The following is a 20,877-nucleotide window of genomic DNA, read 5'->3' on the forward strand; positions in this document are numbered from 1 at the left end:
CCCCTCAGAGGTTCGGTCACTCTCCACTTCTGCTGGGAGTGCCCCAGTCCGTAATCAATGCCAACCATCCACAGTTAATAAAATCAGCCAAATTATCATCCTACCTGACTTACAAAGGAATAAAAAGAAATATGCGGGTTGTGACCTGCAGGACTTTTTGCCACATTCAACATAAGAAACTCCACCCACAGGCCAATTAGGCATTGGAAAGATCTAAAGGCAAGTCTGTTTGTGACAGCCCTTTCACAGACTTAGCCTCACAACCAGACAACCAACCATTCCACTACTGGAGTATCCCCAGTGTCATTCAGGCTGCGATAACATTCCAGTTAGTCAATGGGTCTCTTTGGTATGCAAGCTGCATCTGCTGACTGCCTATAGCAAACTGTATAAATGGAAACTGATCACCCAACAGCCCCAATACCCGCCAGTCATACAGGAAGGATACTACCCTTGTCACTGCAGCTTGCCCAGAATGACCAGTTAGCTGTGCAAGCTGGTCAGGCCGCAGAACTACAACCACAACTGGCTACTTTGTCTCCTCTCCCTTTATTAAAAACACACTCATTTCCTGGAGACCTCAAAGACTTTGGATCAACCTTGCACACTTAATTTTAGTGGGTAAAAGAGGGCTGTACATATACACTACTAGAGTAGCTGAGTGTGGTATTATGGTTGCTTTCCTGTAACTTGGGTACGCTACTGTGTGTTTGTGTTGTGAAAGGCTTGTTATTATATTTTGTAGAATTGCCCATTGTTGATATGCTGTAAGTGTGTGAATGAGATTAAAACAAACACATTGAAGTTGGCTTCGGCTATTCAAACACAGAGGCATGGCAGTGCCACTCATAGTTAGATATACCAAGAGCCTTATGAAACCATTTTAAAGACAGAATAACACATACAAAATGAACAAGGGCTACTAACATGCAGGTGAAGGTGTTGGAGTGTAATCATGTTGGCCATATTGGATTCAGAATAAAATTGATTCACAGCAGCCTTTGTAGCATAAGTGTTGTAAACTACACTATTCTGGAAACAAATTAATTTGAGGGCATATTGAATGAGGCAAAATATAAAGATAATATGTCATGGCCCCATGACTTAATTGAAATACTAAGGGCTAAAAGATACAAAATCCTTTAAGGAACATTAGACCCCCCCCAGCCACCCCCCCCCCAAAAACATATTTTGATGTCTGAGCCCACTTGTTTTCCTTAGCGCCAATTACAATAGTCACAACATGAAAAAACGTGTAGCCTTACTGTTCGCATTTTTTGTCAGGCAGGAGCATACAGCACTGAATGAGAGCAAATTTTACATGGATAGTTGTCTATTGAACAGCTACCAAAAAGTTACGTTTACATTCATCATAAATATTCATAGTTATATATATTTCCACCTATTGTATCTGTGTGTTTACAGGTCTATATTTCCAAGATGCATTCAGACAGCCTAATGCTGTTTGTTTATGTATGTAGGGCTGACAGGTGACTACTTTTATTCCAAATTAGAGCAATATCAGAGCTTGCAATATTGGGTTACATGAGCTTATGTGGCCCACTCCCTTCAGTCAGGCATTATTCTGCCCTTTTTGAGTTTTGGGGGGTGTTTTCTTTAGAGCACATTACAATAGCCACAACATAAAATAAAAAGTGTTACTGTATGTATTTTTTAATCAGGCAGGATCATTTAGCACTGTTTGAGTTAAGGGGGTGTGTCACAATATCTATCAATTTAACCACTTTTGCAGTAAAAAGAATGTCACACAACCATCCACTTCATACACGAGACCTTAGAGATATGGAAAAACGTGGTTTATTTACCTCGGGTAGGGGTATCAAGAAAATGTGGGAGCCTTGCCACTAGCCTAAAATTCTTGAAATTGTATACACAACTGGGATTAAAATTAGCCCCACCCAGTTCATACATGGTTTAAAAATATATATTTACCTACAGATAACATTAAAACAATATGCATCTGTCTCATTGCCCCCGACCTAACTATACTTTTATTTAAAAAGACATGGAAAGCAGTTATAGCTAAGTAAATCTACTCAATATTCTCTGGAGTGAACCAAGAATGTATAGGATTGCTATTTATACAATAAATAAAAAGTCAAAGGGAGGAACTATTTTGCTTGCAGTTGCATATGTAAACACATGTGCATCCTGAAGCACTGATTCGCTTGAGTGCCAAATAGGTGGATTGACTGGATTCTAACAATGTCAGCCATGTTGAACCAGCAGTACATACAAACCCCGCATCAGTGTGCAAAAACGGCGCAAGCGAACAAAGGAAGGGAAGGTATATGGTCTGTCTGACATGCATTCGAAATGCAAACAACAAACCAGTTTTATACACAAATGTCCCATGCACCCTCATAACTCCCATGGAAACTAGTGGTAGTCTGAGTCCATGCATTTCATTTTCAATCGAGTGATTCGTTTGAGGGTTGCTTACCCGATGAATTGTAAATCGAATTAATTGGTCCCCTCTCGCATTTCCTCCAGCTCCGTTTGCATGCAACCCTAAAGCAATGACCGAATCCACCGCTGTAAAGCAGGCAAGAATAATTAAGTACTTCCGGGTCATCGATTTTTGGAATCCTTCAGAATAAGAGTCCCGTCCTGTATACTGGTAAATTAATAATTAGGTTGAAAATGGTGGAAAATTTGCACAACTATCTTTATTTTTCATACTTGCTATTATACATGGAATAATAAAAACTATTTTTTGTCAACAATGTTTTCTGTGTGTGTACTATCATTTATTGCACCGTGTACAATTTGATGTACGTTGTGCTGCTGTAAAAGGGGGGCCCATTCTACTCAGGAGCACTTCTAGTTTCCAAATCCACAGAGTTTACACCCAGAAGAGCATCACTGCTCCTTCTGCAGCCCTTAAAGAGTGGAAAAATCATCTTAAATACAATGTTGCAGTAAAAGGTTTCTACAGCCCTTAAAGCGAGTGTAGATATTGCAACTTTAAAGAAAACCCATTGGCCCACTGACTACTTTTATGGCGGCAACATTAAGTTGTAAAATACTGAACTTCCCCTTTTAATGTTAATCTTTCAACATAATTAAATGCACTAATGACCAAAAATATGTGGACACCTGCACCTCGAACATCTCATTCCAAAATCATGGACATTAATATGGAGTTGGTCCCCCCTTTGCTATAACTGCCTTCACTCTTCTGGGAAGCCTTTCCACTAGATGTTGGAACATTGCTGCAGGGACTTGCTTCCATTCAGCCACAAAAGCATTAGTGAGGTCGGGCACTGATGTTGGGCGATTAGGCCTGGTTGACAGTCGGCATTCCAATTCATCACAAAGGTGTTCGATGTGGTTGAGGTCAGGGCTCTGTGCAGGCCAGTCAAGTTCTTCCACACCAATCTCGACAAACCATTTCTGTATGGACCTAACTGCACAGCGGCATTGTCCTGCTGAAACAGGAAAGGGCCTTCCCCAAACTGCCACAAATTTGGAAGCACAGAATCGTCTAGAATGTCATTGTATGCTGTAGCGTTTAAGATTTCCCTTCACTGGAACTAAGGGGCCAGTGAAGGGAAACCATGAAAAACAGCCCCCGCCCATTATTCCTCCTCCGCCAAACTTTACAGTTGCCACAATGCATTGGGGCAGGTAGCGTTATCCTGGCATCCGCCAAACCCAGATTTGTCCGTTGGACTGCCAGATGCGTAATTCATCACTCCAGAGAACGCGTGTCCAATGGCGGCGAGCTTTACACCACTCCAGTCAACACTTAGAATTGTGCATAGGCTTGTGTGCAGCTGCTCGGCCATGGAACCCCATTTCATGAAGCTCCTGATGAACAGTACTTGTGCTAATGTTGCTTCCAGAGGCAGTTTGGAACTCGGTAGTAAGTCTTGCAACCAAGGAAAGATGATTTTTATGGGCTACACACTTCAGCACTCGGCGGTCGTGTTCTGTGAGCTTGTGTGGCCTAGCACTTCTTGGCTGAGCCGTTGTTGCTCCTAGGCGTTTCCACTTCACTATAACAGCACTTACAGTTGACCAGGGCAGATCTAGCAGGGCACATATTTGACGAACTGACTTGTTGGAAAGATGGCATCCTGTGACGATGCCACCTTGAAAGTCACTGAGCTCTTCAGGAAGGCCATTGTACTGCCAATATTTGTCTACCGAGATTAAATGGCTGTGTGCTCGATTTTGTACACCTGTCAGCAACGGGTGTGCCTGAAATAGCCAAATCCACTCATTTGAAGGGGTGTGTGTGTGTGTGTGTGTGTGTGTGTGTGTGTGTGTGTGTGTGTGTGTGTGTGTGTGTGTGTGTGTGTGTGTGTGTGTGTGTGTGTGTGTGTGTGTGTGTGTGTCCCGACTCAGGAAACTAGGCGTGTTTTGCAAGTCAAGACTTCACAGGAGAGCCGTTTGAACGTAAAAAATGATTTATCAAAATGCGTTTTTTGGCAGAAATGCTTTCTCGAACAAGTGAACTTTAATATGCCTTAATAACAAACTTCTCTGCCACCTGTAAATACTAATAAATTGTTAAATTAGCCTTGTTGGTTAAGCCACAGAAAAAGTGAGCAACCTTCCCACTAGCCATGAATTGCTGAGATAATGATTGGGCTGGACATGCTGAGAGAGGAGTTCGAATTGGTCTGCAATAAACAGTTGAATTCGGAAGTTTACATACACTTAGGTTGGAGTCATTAAAACTTGTTTTCAACCACTCCATACATTTCTTGTTAACAAACTATAGTTTTGTCAAGTTGGTTAGGAAATCTACTTTGTGCATGGCACAAGTAATTTTTCCAACAACTGTTTACAGACAGATTATTTCACTTATAATTCACTGTATCATAATTCCAGTGGGTCAGAAGTTTACATACACTGAGTTGACTGTACCTTTAAACAGCTTGGAAAATTCCAGAAAATTATGTTATGGTTTTAGAAGCTTCTGATATGCTAATTGACATAATTTGAGTCAATTGGAGGATGTATTTCAAGGCCTACCTTCTAGCTCAGTGCCTCTTTGCTTGACATCATGGAAAAATCAAAAGAAATCAGCCAAGACCTCAGAGAAATAATTGTAGACCTCCACAAGTCTGGTTCATCCTTGGGAGCAATTTCCAAATGCCTGAAGGTACCACATTCATCTGTACCAACAATAGTACGCAAGTACGAACACAATGGGACCACGCAGCCATAATACCACTCAGAAAGGAGATGCGTTCTGTCTCCTAGAGATGAACGTACTTTGGTGCAAAAAGTGCAAATCAATCCCAGAACAACAGCAAATGACCTTGTGAAGATTCTGGGGGAAACAGGTACAACAGTATCTATATCTACAGTAAAACGAGTCCTATATCGACTTAACCTGAAAAGCCGCTCAGAAAGGAAGAAGCCACTGATCCAAAACCGCCATAAAAAAAGCCAGACTACGGTTTGCAACTGCACATGGGGACAAATATTGTACTTTTTGGAGAAATGTCCTCTGGACTGATGAAAAATAAATCTGACTGTTTGGCCATAATGACCATCGTTATGTTTGGAGGAAAAAGGGGAGGCTTGCAAGCCGAAGAACACCATCCCAACCGTGAAGCACGAGGATGCCAGCATCATGTTGTGGGGGTGCTTTGCTGCAGGAGGGACTGGTGCACTTCACAAAATAGATGGCATCACAAGGAAAGACAATTATGTGGATATATTGAAGCAACATCTCAAGACATCAGTCAGGAAGTTAAAGCTTGGTCAGAAATGGGTCTTCCAAATGGACAATGACCCCAAGCATACTTCCACAGTTGTGGCAAAATGGCTTAAAGACAACAAAGACAAGGTATTGGAGTGGCCATCACAAAGCCCTGACCTCAAGCCTATAGAAAATTTGTGGACAAAACTGAAAAAGTGTGTGCGAGCAAGGAGTCCTACAAACCTGACACCAATACGCAAGCTCTGTCAGGGGGAATGGGCCAAAATTCACCCAACTTATTGTGGGAAGCTTGTGGAAGGCTACCTGAAACATTTGATCCAAGTTAAACAATTTAAAGGCAATGCTACCAAATACTAACTTAGTGTATGTAAACTTCTGACCCACTGGGAATGTGATGAAATAAATACAAGCTGAAATTAATCGTTCTCTCAGAATGATCAGATACTCAACAAGGTCTGATTTCATTATTACTTAAACAGGACCCAAGTTGTTAATATAAAGATCCAGTCCATTTTAAAAATTGGAGGCCCCTTACACTTTAATAGCAAAATGCACAGAATTGTCTGATATTATTCATCTTAATCAGACAGTTTTTTTTGGGATGATACATTGGAGATAATATAAAACTGTACTGGAAACAATAGAACACTATTAGAATTATGGGAAACAGAAATATTGTTTTAAAAAAAATTGGTATAATCTTTAAATGATAACCCCTCCAGTTTATGATGTGTCTCACATGCAGCTAGCAAAAATATAATGTAGATTGCAAAATAGTTGAAAAGATTTTTCACTTACCGATTCCATAGCACATGGCTTATGAACAGATACACAAAATGACATCGGATTAAAAACTTAGAAATATTATACAAAATTCTTGCAACCAATAGAATGTTATATGTGGGGGATACAACCATCCCAGCTCTGCAGATTTTGCTGCAAAGAGAGAGAATCATTAGTTCATTTGTTTTGGTACTGTCCATATGTATCTTGTTTTTGGTCGCAAGTTCAGGACAAATGTATTTAAAGTATTTCATGTGAACTGGAGTTGATCCAAACCTGAACCCAGCTAACTGAGAACATGATTTTCAATGTAACTTTACTTGTATTTGTATCATTTTGAGTTAAGTTGAACAGGCTTTTAAAAGCCATCAAACTAAGCCAATTGGAATGTGTCAAGCTGTGATTATCTGAGATATATCTTCAATTGTGAGGATGTTGAATCAATCTAGTGTTTTTTTTTTCTAACCCAGACAAAGTGAATTATGTCGCTCTCGCTCATTCGCTCCACATGTTTTGTTTTAACATGCAAATACATTATCACAAGCAGATGTCTCCGTACATACTCTGTGCGTAGACATCTTGACTTAAGCTGGCATAAATCCCCACATATTTGTTTGTAGCATGTTTAATTGTCAAAGTCATGTAAAACAAAGGCAATGCTTATTTGGTGTCATAGTGCTTATGTAAACCTGACGAGGGGCTTTACTTAAGACTTGTATACTTAAACAGTAAAATGGTTTGTGAGTGCCTGACACCAAGAGAAATTGGCTTAGGTTTTAAATGTAATTTGTCCTAAATTGTTAAACACAGATTGTTCACTATTGAAACGCTCACATAGCGATTTATACAGTGTAGGCCTATCGCTCGTGTCACGTACGTTTGTAGAAACAGACCAAGGCGCAGCGTGAGTATCATTCCACATCTTTATTTGAATGTGAAACTTAGCAAGACAACCAACAAACAAACCGTGACGACAGTGGTGCAACATGCACTAACTCAAAATAAGATCCCACAAACAACAGGTGGGAAAAGGCTGCCTAAATATGATCCCCAATCAGAGACAACGATAGACAGCTGCCTCTGATTGAGAACCATATCAGGCCAACATAGAAATACAACATCTCGATAACCCACCCTAGTCACACCCCGACCTAACCAAAATAGAGAATAAAAAGGATCTCTAAGGTCAGAGCGTGACAGCTCATCACACCCGGCATTGCTCAGTGTACCCTTATCACTCAAGTGTTTGTCTTTGCCTTTCCTAGGTACATGCTTTTGGTTTTAGCTTATTTTCTATTGAGCTGTTATCATATAATTTGTGTGAATTGAGGAGCAGATTGATTGTGTTAAGTTTAGAATGGATGAAATTAGTGTTGCACGATATACCAGGACCACGATAATATCAAGGTACCAAATCATCATGATACCAACATTTTAGAATACAGAAGTACCATTTCATTTGGTACAACCAACTTTTTCAGCCCTACCGATCTAAAGAACAACTGAATAAAAGCCCATGAAATAAGAAGCTGTAATATTATACAAGTAAAAATAAACAATACGTTATGCATGCTTTTCTTTTTCAGAAGAGATGGAGACTCTTTTGTTGGCCCAGACCTCACCAAGCAGACGACCAACTACAGGACCCCAATAGAGCCTAAGCAAAGACTGGCTGTCACTCTAAGGTTAGTTATTGGAGAAGGTTGTATTGTGTCAGCAGGTGCATGGAGAAAAGGAGTATACTATAGTGTAAAGAAACTCCAGCACACTGGTGATCATGATGCTCCACAGATGTAGGCCTATGTTCCATTACATCTAGGAAGCAGATCACCAGTTATAGTGTCTTCATTATACTGAAGGTAAGTAAGACACACCGTTCTTTGTTTAGTTTTTTATTTATAATTATTCAAGGTGACATTAACAGTCACATCAAGGCATCGTGAACCTGTTATGGGTGACAATAACAGCCACAACAAGGCATGGCGGCCTGTTGTAGGTGAGATGAACAGCCACAGCAAGGCATGTAAACAAATTTGGCATATCCCTTCCAATAACAATATCCACTGAATAGCAAAAAACTAAAAAAAAAGTGAAACGCAATGCATATATAACTGCAACAACAAAGTGCAAATAGTGCATACATAAATGTTTCCCTTTTTAAAATACTAAAACAGAACATAGGCCTAAGTATGTGCAGGGCTTGGATCTGCCTTTCAGGAGGGGATTATTGATGTGACTGGGAATCTCTGTCCCAGCTCTCAAGAGAATGTACTGAAGCTGTCATCCAGCTATGTGTTGGAGACCTAGATCCTGGTGAGTAGGAGTGTTGATGCCTGGGCTGGCTGTACACCGTAGGCCGCAGTCCAGCTCTTCCATGCGGAGCATCAAAGAGCCATTATGGTGGTGGAGGTGGCGGCAGAGATGTTGCATGCTGGTCATCCCAGTTTACAACCAATGATAGTAGTTGCACTTTTAGATGTCCCTTGTTTCTTCCTATTTTCTTCAGCTCTGGCACAAGGCTGAGCACAAATGCCTCATCCTCATCCTCCGAGGTAGCAGCAGGATGGATTGGCTTCCTGACAAATGCAAGCAGCTCTTCATCCACATCTTGATAGTTGACCTTCTGTTTTCTTTTTCTTGGCTGCCAGTCTTTAGCTGTGTCTGTAGTGGTTGGTTTTGACTGTTGTTCAGGCATCTGAAGCACAGGGTCATGGCTCAGGGACACCACGTTGTCTTCAGCGTCATCGGGCTCCATAGGTTGTGGCTGAGGTGAATCAGCATTTTCAAAGCTGAGGTTGACTCTTAAGTTGATAAAATGTCCACATAAATGAGAAGTCAAACGTGTTTTATGTAAACTTTATAAACCTCAGCTCAGGCTCAATTAATCATATTTCTCAAATCTGGGCCACAATGTCTAACACTGCTGGTTTTCATCATTCCTCTGTAATAAGAGACTGATTCTTAATCTATAGGCCTATATAATCGCTCATTCAGAAATGGGATACCAGCTGACATGAACCAATCACGTAGTGACTTAGCAGGTAGAAAATACGGCCAGCAATACTGCAATTCGTTGAGATTTTGAATTCTGTGCAATCAATTCAAATGTACATTACAACTTTCCTTCTTGGCTGGACGTAAGGTATTAAGTATGATAATATTTTCATGTATTTCCATACTTTCTGATTGGTTCCCCCAGAACCACTGGGCTGGGACTTCCGTAGGTGCCTTACGGAGGGACCTCCATCTGGTTTTGCACAATTCAACTTCTGTTAAGAGTAAAATAGAATTGATTGTTAACCAATAACAAAACATTTATTTTGTCATTACAGGTATTTGACACCTGGAGACTCTATTTGCAGCCAGGCATTCACCTATCATCTTGGATTCGAGAGAGTGTCGCAGTGCATTATTAAGACCTGTGAGGCAATAGATGGGAGGATGCTGGCGACCCATCTGCCACAACCCACTGAGGAAACCTGGAGACAAACTTCTCAAGAGTTTCATGAAAAATGGGACTTTCCCAATTGTTTGGGATCGGTTGATGGAAAACATATTATGATCACCAAACCACCAAACTTAGGGAACCGGTTTTTCAATTATAAAGGAACCATCTCTGTGGTGTTACTCGCCCTTGTGGATGCCAATTACCACTTCACAGCTACTCAAGTGGGGGATTTTGGGAGAAAAAGTGACGGAGGAGTATGCCAACTCTCCACTTGGAAGGGCAATGGCATCAAAAGCCCTGCAGGTGCCCCAAGATGCCTTTCTGCCTGGGGGTGAAGATTTGGGAAAGATACTGTTATGGATACAGGTATCCTGTATGTATTTGTTTTCTCTCCTTCTGCCCTAGTTACAGGTGGCAGTCATCAGACGCCAATCAGTCGCCAATCTGAAGACACACCTGCTCCCTTTCGCTTACCCAATCACATCCCCTTTCCCTTGGTTTAAAAACCCAGTCAGTCTCTCTCTCTTTCGCTCTCTTTTGTTTTTGTGCCTACATCTCACATTGTCCGTATCATGTGAGTATGTATTGCTGTGGTGTATGGCTGTTTGTTTGTTGGTGGGAAAAGGGGATACCAAGCCAAGTCGCCCTTGGGCATACAGTGAGGGAAAAAAGTATTTGTTAAAAATGGCTACTTTTGATTTGAAATCCTTTTTGCATAACCCTACGTGGGAGGTTTTTGACAAATGTCGTAAAGTTGATTTACTGACCTTGGCTGACCATTATTCTGTATCGATTCCGGAGAGTTTAGTTAAAGCAGAGGTTAACCTCTCTAGGCTAGGTGGGACGGTAGCGTCCCACCTGGCTAACATCCGGTGAAATTGCAGAGCGCTAAAATTCTAAATACACCATTCGTAATATTAAACATTCTTGTAAATACATGTATCTTACATCATTTAAAAGCTTAACTTGTTAATCCAGCCGCTGTGTCACATTTCAAAAAGGCTTTACGGCGAAAGCATACCATGTGATTATCTGAGGACAGCGTCCAGCACACAAGTATTACTAACATTTTCCAACCAAGCATTAGTGTCACGAAAGTCAGAAATAGCAATAAAATAATCAATTACCTTTGGACCTCTTGTATTGCTAAAAGATCTTCAATCTACACAATAAATGGTCGTTTTGAATTCCGTCTCCTTCAACTTTCGACGAAACATTCGATGTAATTACTCACACTAAACTTACATTTATCTAGTCATGGTTGGTTTCATTGCAATCCTCTGTTTGTTAGTAACACAACCATACTTCATGGTTCTTTTCGCGGGACGTATTGGCCGAAAGGAACTGATTTGAACACACCAAACAATGACCTCATTGTGCACCAATGATACGACCAGTGCTTCGTTGATTGACTGTATTTCGGCCCAATGACCACTGATTGTCTTGAAATCTAGCTTGGTAGATAGCCAATGAGCTGGGGTAAACGGCAATGTGTAATGGTTATATCATTACATACTAAGACTAGCCCTTGCTTGAAACTCGAGCGTAAAGACACTCATTCGCCATTGAAAATTTTACCTGAAGTGGCCACGCTGGTTACGCATAGCTGGATTCTTTTGAGAGCATTTTCCGCAGTTTTATCAGAAGAATTATGGCGACTAAATCTGGGAAATCAAAGGCAAAGTCTAGGTATACAGATCTACACTATATTATCGACGAAATTGATAGAGAAAGTGAGACGGAATTATTACGAGATGAGTCAGATAGTGACAATAGTTTTTGACTCGCAAACCGAGGAGATGTTCTTGTACGGAGAAGATGCAGTGTTGGACTGATAAGTACTTCTCATGCCATTGTTTGAAATGAATATTATTCATTTGAGTTGTTTGAGATATTTTTATTTTATTTGCCATATATAAAAATATAATCAGTAATGAAATGTGTAAAGTGTACATGGCTCTACATGGTGGGTGTATGTCTGTGTGTATGTGTGTGTTTGTATATATTAGATATTTGTAACATTTATTTTATCTAAACAGGGAATGGGGTAGAATGGAACAACACCTCACCATAGTGATTTGGTTCCCTCTATATATAATCTGTGTCTGTCTTTATTTCACAGTCCCAGCGATTCTGACTGGGAGCCCCCACTACCAAGGTGCCCATCCCCCACAGAAGCTGGTTCATCCAGCCGGACCCCTGCTGTGTCCGGCTCCACACCTACCCCCGCCCGGACAGGTGTGGAGTCAGTGAAGTCAGTGACAAAGAAGCGGTGGGGAAGAGATAAACCTGCAAACAGAGAGGAAGAGGGTTGTTGGTACTCTGTGCTGGAGGAGGATGTCGAGCCAGTTCCTCCAACATTCAGACCGAAAAGGCCACCAGACCTCAGCTGGACATGACCTCAAAGTACGGCCCCATTCAACTTTTTCAGTTGTTTTTCACCTCGTCAGTTGTTGATTCCCTGTTGTTGAACACTAATAAGTATGGTGCTAAGAAGCAGGCAGGCAAGAAAGAGGGATGGAAGCTCATTTCCGTGTCAGATCTTTTTTGTAACCTGTCAATGGTCATTTACATGGGTCTTGCGAAGCTGAAAACCCTGAAAGACTACTGGAAAACTGCTCCCCTCTATCAACTGCCTTTCCCCTCCACTGTCATGCCATGCAAAAGGTTTCTGACAATCTCACGGGCGCTTCATATCAGTGACCCAGAAGTTGATGAGGACAATGAGAAGAAGCGAGGCACAGCAAGGTTTGATAGGCTCTGCAAAATAAAACCTCTCTATCACAGTGTGGTTGAGGCCTGCAAGACCTATTTTCAGCCAGAACCATCGATAAGAGGATGGTAGCCTCAAAGGCCAGAATTGGCCTAAAACAATGCAATCGTAACAAACCAACTAAATGGGGTTAGAAACTGTTTGTTTTGGCTGATTCTGTGTGTGCATACACTTGCAATTTTTTTGTTTATGAGGGGAAGAGCAGTTTTGCGACCGGTAAAGGACTCAGTTATGATTCCGTTATGGAGTTATTAGATTTTCAACTGCTGGGGAAGGGCTACAAACTTTTTGTGGACAACTTCTACACAAGCCCTACCCTGTTCACAGACCTGAGGAAGCTGGATGTGTGGGCTTGTGGCACCATTCGGACCAACAGTGGGCTTTCCGAAAACCAAGGTGAATGACACGCCTAAGCGGGCTGAGCGGGGTACCATGAGATGGCTTTGCCAAGATGGCCTGCTCTTTGTGAAGTGGATGGATATCAGAGAGGTGGTCATGTGCACCACTATCCACAAGTCCTTCAGTGGCGATCACGTCGTCAGGCGTGTGAAGGGCGCTACTGGGACATGGACCACCAAAAATGTCCCCATTCCTGCAGCTATAAAGGATTACAACAAGGTCATGGGAGGTGTGGACCTGTCAGACGCGCTGATAGGTTACTACAATGTTCTCTACAAGACAATGAAATGGTACAAGATATTTTTCTATCATTTCAACGACATTGCTGTGGTGAATTCCTTCATCCTCCAGAAGGAAATGGCTAAGAGCTGTGGACAGCCCCCCATCTCACAGCTAGCCTTCAGGGAGCTGCTCATCCAGGAGCTTGCTAGCTACAGCAAGTCCACTGCATCACCTTCTGTCCTCTCTACCTCTGTCCCTTCTGCTCCTTCAACCAGTGGTGTTCACCTGCCCAAATTCATCTCTGCAGGCATGAATGTGCCTCAGGGCAAAAAGGGCACAGTAGGGAGGCGTCGTTGTGCGCTTTGTCACAGGAAATGCCCCATCACCTGCACCACTTGTTCAATAACCCTATGCTTTACAGCAGAAAGAGACTGCTAAGGGGCATGGCATCAGCAGCACAATATTGTGTAGAGGACTGAGGGTCTTCACAATATTGTACGTTATACATTGAATGTGTGTAAATAGATACCTTTTATATAATTTTTTTTTGTAATTTTTTTGGGGGGTGTGTTAGAATAGCATTTTTGTATTTTCTATATACACTGCTCAAAAAAATAAAGGGAACACTTAAACAACACAAAGTAACTCCAAGTCAATCACACTTCTGTGAAATCAAACTGTCCACTTAGGAAGGAACACTGATTGACAATACATTTCACATGCTGTTGTGCAAATGGAATAGACAACAGGTGGAAATTATAGGCAATTAGCAAGACACCCCCAATAAAGGAGTGGTTCTGCAGGTGGGGACCACAGACCACTTCTCAGTTCCTATGCTTCCTGGCTGATGTTTTGGTCACTTTTGAATGCTGGCGGTGCTTTCACTCTAGTGGTAGCATGAGACGAGTCTACAACCCAATCAAGTGGCTCAGGTAGTGCAGCTCATCCAGGATGGCAAATCAATGCGAGTTGTGGCAAGAAGGTTTGCTGTGTCTGTCAGCGTAGTGTCCAGAGCATGGAGGCGCTACCAGGAGACAGGCCAGTACATCAGGAGACATGGAGGAGGCCGTAGGAGGGCAACAACCCAGCAGCAGGACCGCTACCTCCGCCTTTGTGCAAGGAGAAGCAGGAGGAGCACTGCCAGAGCCCTGCAAAATGACCTCCAGCAGGCCACAAATGTGCATGTGTCTGCTCAAATGGTCAGAAACAGACTCCATGCGGGTGGTATGAGGGCCCGACGTCCACAGGTGGGGGTTGTGCTTACAGCCCAACACCGTGCAGGACGTTTGGCATTTGCCAGAGAACACCAAGATTGGCAAATTCGCCAATGGCGCCCTGTGCTCTTCACAGATGAAAGCAGGTTCACACTGAGCACATGTGACAGACGTGACAGAGTCTGGAGACGCTGTGGAGAACGTTCTGCGGCCTGCAACATCCTCCAGCATGACCGGTTTGGCGGTGGGTCAGTCATGGTATGGGGGGAAATTTCTTTGGGGGGCCGCACAGCCCTCCATGTGCTCGCCAGAGATAGCCTGACTGCCATTAGGTACCGAGATGAGATCCTCAGACCCTTTGTGAGATCATATGCTGGTTTGCCCTGGGTTCCTCCTAATGCAAGACAATGCTAGACCTCATGTGGCTGGAGTGTGTCAGCAGTTCCTGCAAGAGGAAGGCATTGATACTATGAACTGGCCCGCCCATTCCCCAGACCTGAATCCAATTGAGCACATCTGGGACATCATGTCTCGCTCCAACCACCAACACCACGTTGCACCACAGACTGTCCAGGAGTTGGCAGATGCTTTAGTCCAGGTCTGGGAGGAGATCCCTCAGGAGACCATCCGCCACCTCATCAGGAGCATGCCCAGGCATTATAGGGAGGTCATACAGGCACGTGGAGGCCAAACACACTACTGAGCCTCATTTTGACTTGTTTTAAGGACATTACATGAAAGTTGGATCAGCCTGTAGTGTGGTTTTCCACTTTAATTTTGAGTGTGACTCCAAATCCAGACCTCCATGGGTTGATAAATTGGATTTCCATTGATTTTTTTTGTGTGATTTTGTTGTCAGCACATTCAACTATGTAAAGAAAAATGTATTTAATAAGATTATTTCATTCATTCAGATCTAGGATGTGTTATTTTAGTGTTCCCTTAATTTTTTTGAGCAGTGTAGTTATTTACATCAAAATATATCACTGTACCAATTCGGCCACTTGGGTACATTTGGGCAACTTGTGTGGGACACCTGGGTGACTACATGCTCAATGTCATGTAACGCACTCATTCCTGAAGATATCTATCTGAAACTTTTCTCAAATACTGTCACCCTCTTACGTTCTGCATCGAAATGATCCGCAGCATCATATCTGAATGTTTGGCTGTTCTTGTTCAGTTGAAAGATGATGCAACAACAATAAAAAACAGAAAACGTATGTTTATTTCCCTGCATTTTCTTCTACCAGATCTATTGTGTTATATTCTCCTACAATCAATTCACATTTCCACAAACTTCAGAGTGTTCCCTTTCAAATGATACCAAGAATATGCATATCCTTGCTTCGGGGCCTGAGCTACAGACAGTTAGATTAGGGTATGTCTTCAGGCAGAAATTGAGAGAAGGGGGGGTATCCCAAAGGAGTTAAACACCCGGTGTTAAATGTTTTGTTGGACGAGCAAGTGCTTGTGTTACCGCTGCCTGAGCCTACTACCCATGTAGGGGATGTTGCTGCTCCTGTAAGCCCGTTGGTGTCTGAGAACGAGGGTGAGGCTAAAGCTCCAGCCACATTGCCCCGTTTTGAACCACTCTCCCCGCTGTCAAACGGTGATGCCATGAGGGATGGCTGTTCGACACAGCTCCAACTGGAGACAGAAGAGAGCCCAAATTAGGCGAGAAAATCTCCAGTTGGAAATGTGTAAACTTGAGGCAGGAAGGGAAAGAGAACAGCGGCAGTTAGAGTTGGAGATGTGTAAAATTGAGGCAGAAAGAGAACAGCGGCAGTTGGAGTTCAAAATGCACCAAATGGAACTGGAGGCGGAGACAGCAAGGCTAGCCTCCGTTCCTGCTGTGCCTGTTAGTGAGCCGTCCTCACCAGCTGGAGCTTCCAACACTTTTGACATTAGTAGGCAGATTGCCTTGGTACCTTTGTCCAGAGAGTCAGAGGTTGACATGCACAATGGTGGGGGACGCTGCCTTCCCACTAAAGCTCTATTTGATGAGGGCATATGCCGGGCACAACATCAGTTACGAGAAAGATGGAGGATTCTCTACCAAAAAAATATACCTACTGCCAAGCAAGGTTGATACCCTTGTGGTTACAATGTGCATCCTCCATAACTTCCTCACAAAGCCTTGTGATGTGGAGATGTGGCTACAGCAGGGTGGGGCAGGGATGAGGCAAGGCATGAGAGGCATAGCCATCCAGGCCAACAGAGCAGGTCAGGAGGCAGTATCTGTCAGTGAAAAGTCTTTCCCCTCTGTGGAAGGCAGAATTGACTTCCAGGACACTTCCAGGACAGAATGGTTGTAGGTAGGCCTACTTAGATGCACTATGTGTGAGTGTGTAGTTACAAAATCCTTCTACCTGATTTGTTTATCAACATCAACAAGTTCAACGTTGACAGCATCTTCATTTGTTTTGTGTATTCATTCTACACTTTAAAACTATTGTACAATTCCACCATTATTTCAACAATGAACAAAAAAACATGAACATTTGAAAAATGGAAATACTAATAATTTTCATACAAATGTTCTCACATGACTGTTGGCTTCAGAGGATTTCTGTACTAAAAAAAGCAAACAGAACACATTCAGCTAACGCTAGCTAGTTAGTTTTATACTGGGGATGAAAAATGGGTTGTTATACTTGAAATGCACATGGTCTTTGCAGTCTCTCTCCATAACACATCTTTTTTAGTTGGATCCTTGTAGAATTTTGAAGACGGGTCATATAAAAGTGAATACTTCAATGATAAATCTCTCCTAATCCATCTTTCAAGCACCCACGTTGGCTTTTGTTTACAAGAAGTATGTTGGTTGTGAGAACTAATGAATTGATGGGAGGCGGGACTTCCAGACTTGATATGGTGGTTAGCAACCAGTTTAAGGTGCATTCAAATCAAATCAAAGTTTATTTGTCACGTGCGCCGAATACAACAGGTGTTGTACCTTACAGTGAAATGCTTACTTACAGGCTCTAACCAATAGTGCAACAAAGGTATTAGGTGAACAATAGGTAGGTAAAGAAATAGAACAGTAAAAAGACAGGCTAAATACGGTAGCGAGGCTATAAAAGTAGTGAGGCTACATACAAACACCGGTTAGTCAGGCTGATTGAGGTAGTATATAGATGTAGATATGGTTAAAGTGACTATGCATATATGATGAACAGAGAGTAGCAGTAGCGTAAAAGAGGGGTTGGCGGGTGGTGGGACACAATGCAGATTGCCCAGTTAGCCAATGTGCGGGAGCACTGGTTGGTCGGCCCAATTGAGGTAGTATGTACATGAATGTATAGTTAAAGTGACTATGCATATATGATAAACAGAGTAGTAGCAGTGTAAAAAAGAGGGGTTTGGGGGGCACACAATGCAAATAGTCCTGGTAGCCATTTGATTACCAACATAAGGGACGCAAATGGCATTTGCTTGATGATTGATGAGGATCTCCATATTGCAAATGTACGCTTCCTTACTAGACGTCTGTGAATGTTTCTAAAATTTGCCGGCGGCCTTGGGCCGTGCCCCAGGGCCAGATCTTTCGGGAAGTCATCAAATAAAGTCTCTCGGACATTTGGCTTCCGTTTTATAAAATTTTCTCATTTTGGTCATTTTTCCGCAGTCCCGGTAAATTCCACCAGATGGTGAATGGCTTCTTATTGCAAATGTACAAAACATCACCAATCATGACATGGCCATTTCTCCTAAACGGAAAAGACTTCGAAGACGAAACTTGGTGGGCACAGGTTTGGCCTAATGGGCTGTTAGCCCAGAAACAAGATGGCTTCGAAGGACAAATCAACCACAGGAACATTCCTAAGGTCCTCCCGATCTGTGCAATTCTAACCGTGACCATGTGGCATTAACCCTTAACAGTGAAAACTGTTTTTTTTCATTTCACAGATTACAATGACATCTCTCCCCATAGGAATACATTGTCTGCTCCCCTAAATTCAACCTGAAGCCAATGTGGGTTATGAATGCCATATCAAACTGTCTTCGATGAAAATCCATCAGGCCACTATGAGGACTACCTGTGTTGATTCTAAGCTTCCTGGAGCAACCGGAGGTTAACTTGTGGTTAACTTGTTATGGATAGGGGGCAGTATTTTCACGGCCGGATAAAAAAACGTACCCGATTTAATCTGGTTATTACTCCTGCCCAGAAACTAGAATATGCATATAATTAGTAGCTTTGGATAGAAAACACTCCAAAGTTTCTAAAACTGTTTGAATGGTGTCTGTGAGTATAACAGAACTCAAATGGCAGGCCAAAACCTGAGAAGATTCTGTACAGGAAGTACCCTGTCTGACCATTTCTTGGCCTTCTTTGTCATCTCTATCCAAAACAGAAGATCTCTGCTGTAACGTGACACTTTCTAAGGCTCCCATAGGCTCTTAGAAGGCGCCAGAACATTGAATGATGACTCTGCAGTTACTGGCTGAAAAACAGTAGCGCATTTGGTAAGTGGTCGATCTGAGAACAATGAGACGGGTGTGCGCATGCACGTGAAGAGTCCATTTTACTTTTTCAGTCTTTGAACGAAAACAACGACTACCGGTCGGAATATTATCGCTATTTTACGAGAAAAATCGCATAAAAATTGATTTTGAACAGCGTTCGACATGCTTCGAAGTATGGTAATGGAATATTTAGAATTTTTTTGTCACGATACGCATCCGCGCGTCACCCTTCGTTACCCTTCGGATAGTGTCTTGAACGCACAAACAAAACGCCGCTATTTGGATACAACTATGGATTATTTGGAACCAAACCAACATTTGTTGTTGAAGTAGAAGTCCTGGGAGTGCATTCTGACGAAGAACAGCAAAGGTAATCCAATTTTTCTTATAGTAAATCTGAGTTTGGTGAGTACCAAACTTGCTGGGTGTCAAACTAGCTAGCCCGTGATGGCAAGCTATCTACTCAGAATATTGCAAAATGTGCTTTCACCGAAAAGCTATTTTAAAATCGGACACCGCGATTGCATAAAGGAGTTCTGTATCTATAATTCTTAAAATAATTGTTAGGTTTTTTGTGAACGTTTATCGTGAGTAATTTAGTAAATTCACCGGAAGTGTTCGGTGGGAATGCTAGTTCTGAACGTCACATGCTAATGTAAAAAGCTGTTTTTGATATAAATATGAACTTGATTGAACAAAACATGCATGTATTGTATAACATAATGTCCTAGGAGTGTCATCTGATGAAGATCATCAAAGGTTAGTGCTGCATTTAGCTGTGGTTTTGTTTTTTGTGACATTATATGCTAGCTTGAAAAATGGGTGTCTGATTATTTCTGGCTGGGTACTCCTGACATAATCTAATGTTTTGCTTTCGTTGTAAAGCCTTTTTGAAATCGGACAGTGTGGTTAGATAAAGGAGAGTCTTGTCTTTAAAATGCTGTAAAATAGTCATATGTTTGAAAAATGGAAGTTTTCGGATTTTCGAGGAGTTTGTATTTCGCTCCACGCCCAATCATTGGATATTGGAGCGGTGTTCCGCTAGAGGGAACTTCTAGATGTAAGATTAACGTAGTTGCATTTTGCTACGTATCGTTTAGGAATTAGGGTTGCCGGGCTGCGCCCCGTCTGTCTTTTAGAGTGTAGCTTTCCTCTCGTCATTTGACTTTTGTGCACCCTGCCTTATATGTGGATTTTGCCCCTTGGCAGTATTAAATTACGTTTGTTCAAACGGACCTCAGTCTCCTGCGCCTGACTCATCCTCCAAGTGTTCGATCTGCCTGTGATTATTTGGTGACATATGAATATATTTAATATAGGTGTAACGGTCGTCATATGGAGTAGACCAAGGCGCAGCGGGTTGAGTGCTCATATTTACTTTTATTGAACACTTACAAAACAAGAAAACGACCAACAGTCTTGCAGGCTACACACAGCAATGGAAAAACAACTTCCCACAAACGACAGGTGAAAAAGGGCTACCTAAGTATGACTCCCAATAAGCAACAACGATGTACAGCTGTTCCTGATTGAGAGCCATACCAGGCCAACAAACAAATACACAACACAGAAAAACCATAGAAATACAAAACATAGAACAATACCCAAAAACCCCGGAACACATAAAACAAACACCCCCTGCCACGTCCTGACCAAACTACAATAACCTCTTTTACTGGTCAGGACGTGACAATAGGTTGCTCTAAAAAGGATAACTTTTTTAATGTTTCTCTATTTTTATTACATTTCTCTGAGGACGATGGTCCTCCCCTTCCTCTGAGGAGCCTCCACTGATGGACGCCAAAGCAGCAGCTACTCTTCCTTGTATCATAATTTGCAGAGCCTATTTCCTCTAGGTGAC

The 20,877-nt window shown here is 42.2% G+C and overlaps 1 protein-coding gene across 2 annotated transcripts in view; it reads right to left on the minus strand.

The window, feature by feature from the left end:
* The window catches only part of LOC106580201 (spindlin-Z), a 28,648-nt gene extending 26,089 nt beyond the window's left edge, over nt 1-2,559 (minus strand). The window contains exon 1 of one of the 2 annotated variants that reach the window (XM_014161005.2): nt 2,465-2,559. The gene's annotated coding sequence lies outside the window, so the exon portion shown is untranslated. The remainder of the gene's footprint in view (nt 1-2,464) is intronic. The other variant, XM_014161007.2, reaches the window with a different exon arrangement.
* Nucleotides 2,560-20,877: the final 18,318 nt, after the last annotated feature.

Source organism: Salmo salar, chromosome 20 (genome assembly GCF_965601325.2).
Source record: "Salmo salar chromosome 20, fSalSal1, whole genome shotgun sequence".
NCBI lineage: Eukaryota > Metazoa > Chordata > Actinopteri > Salmoniformes > Salmonidae > Salmo > Salmo salar.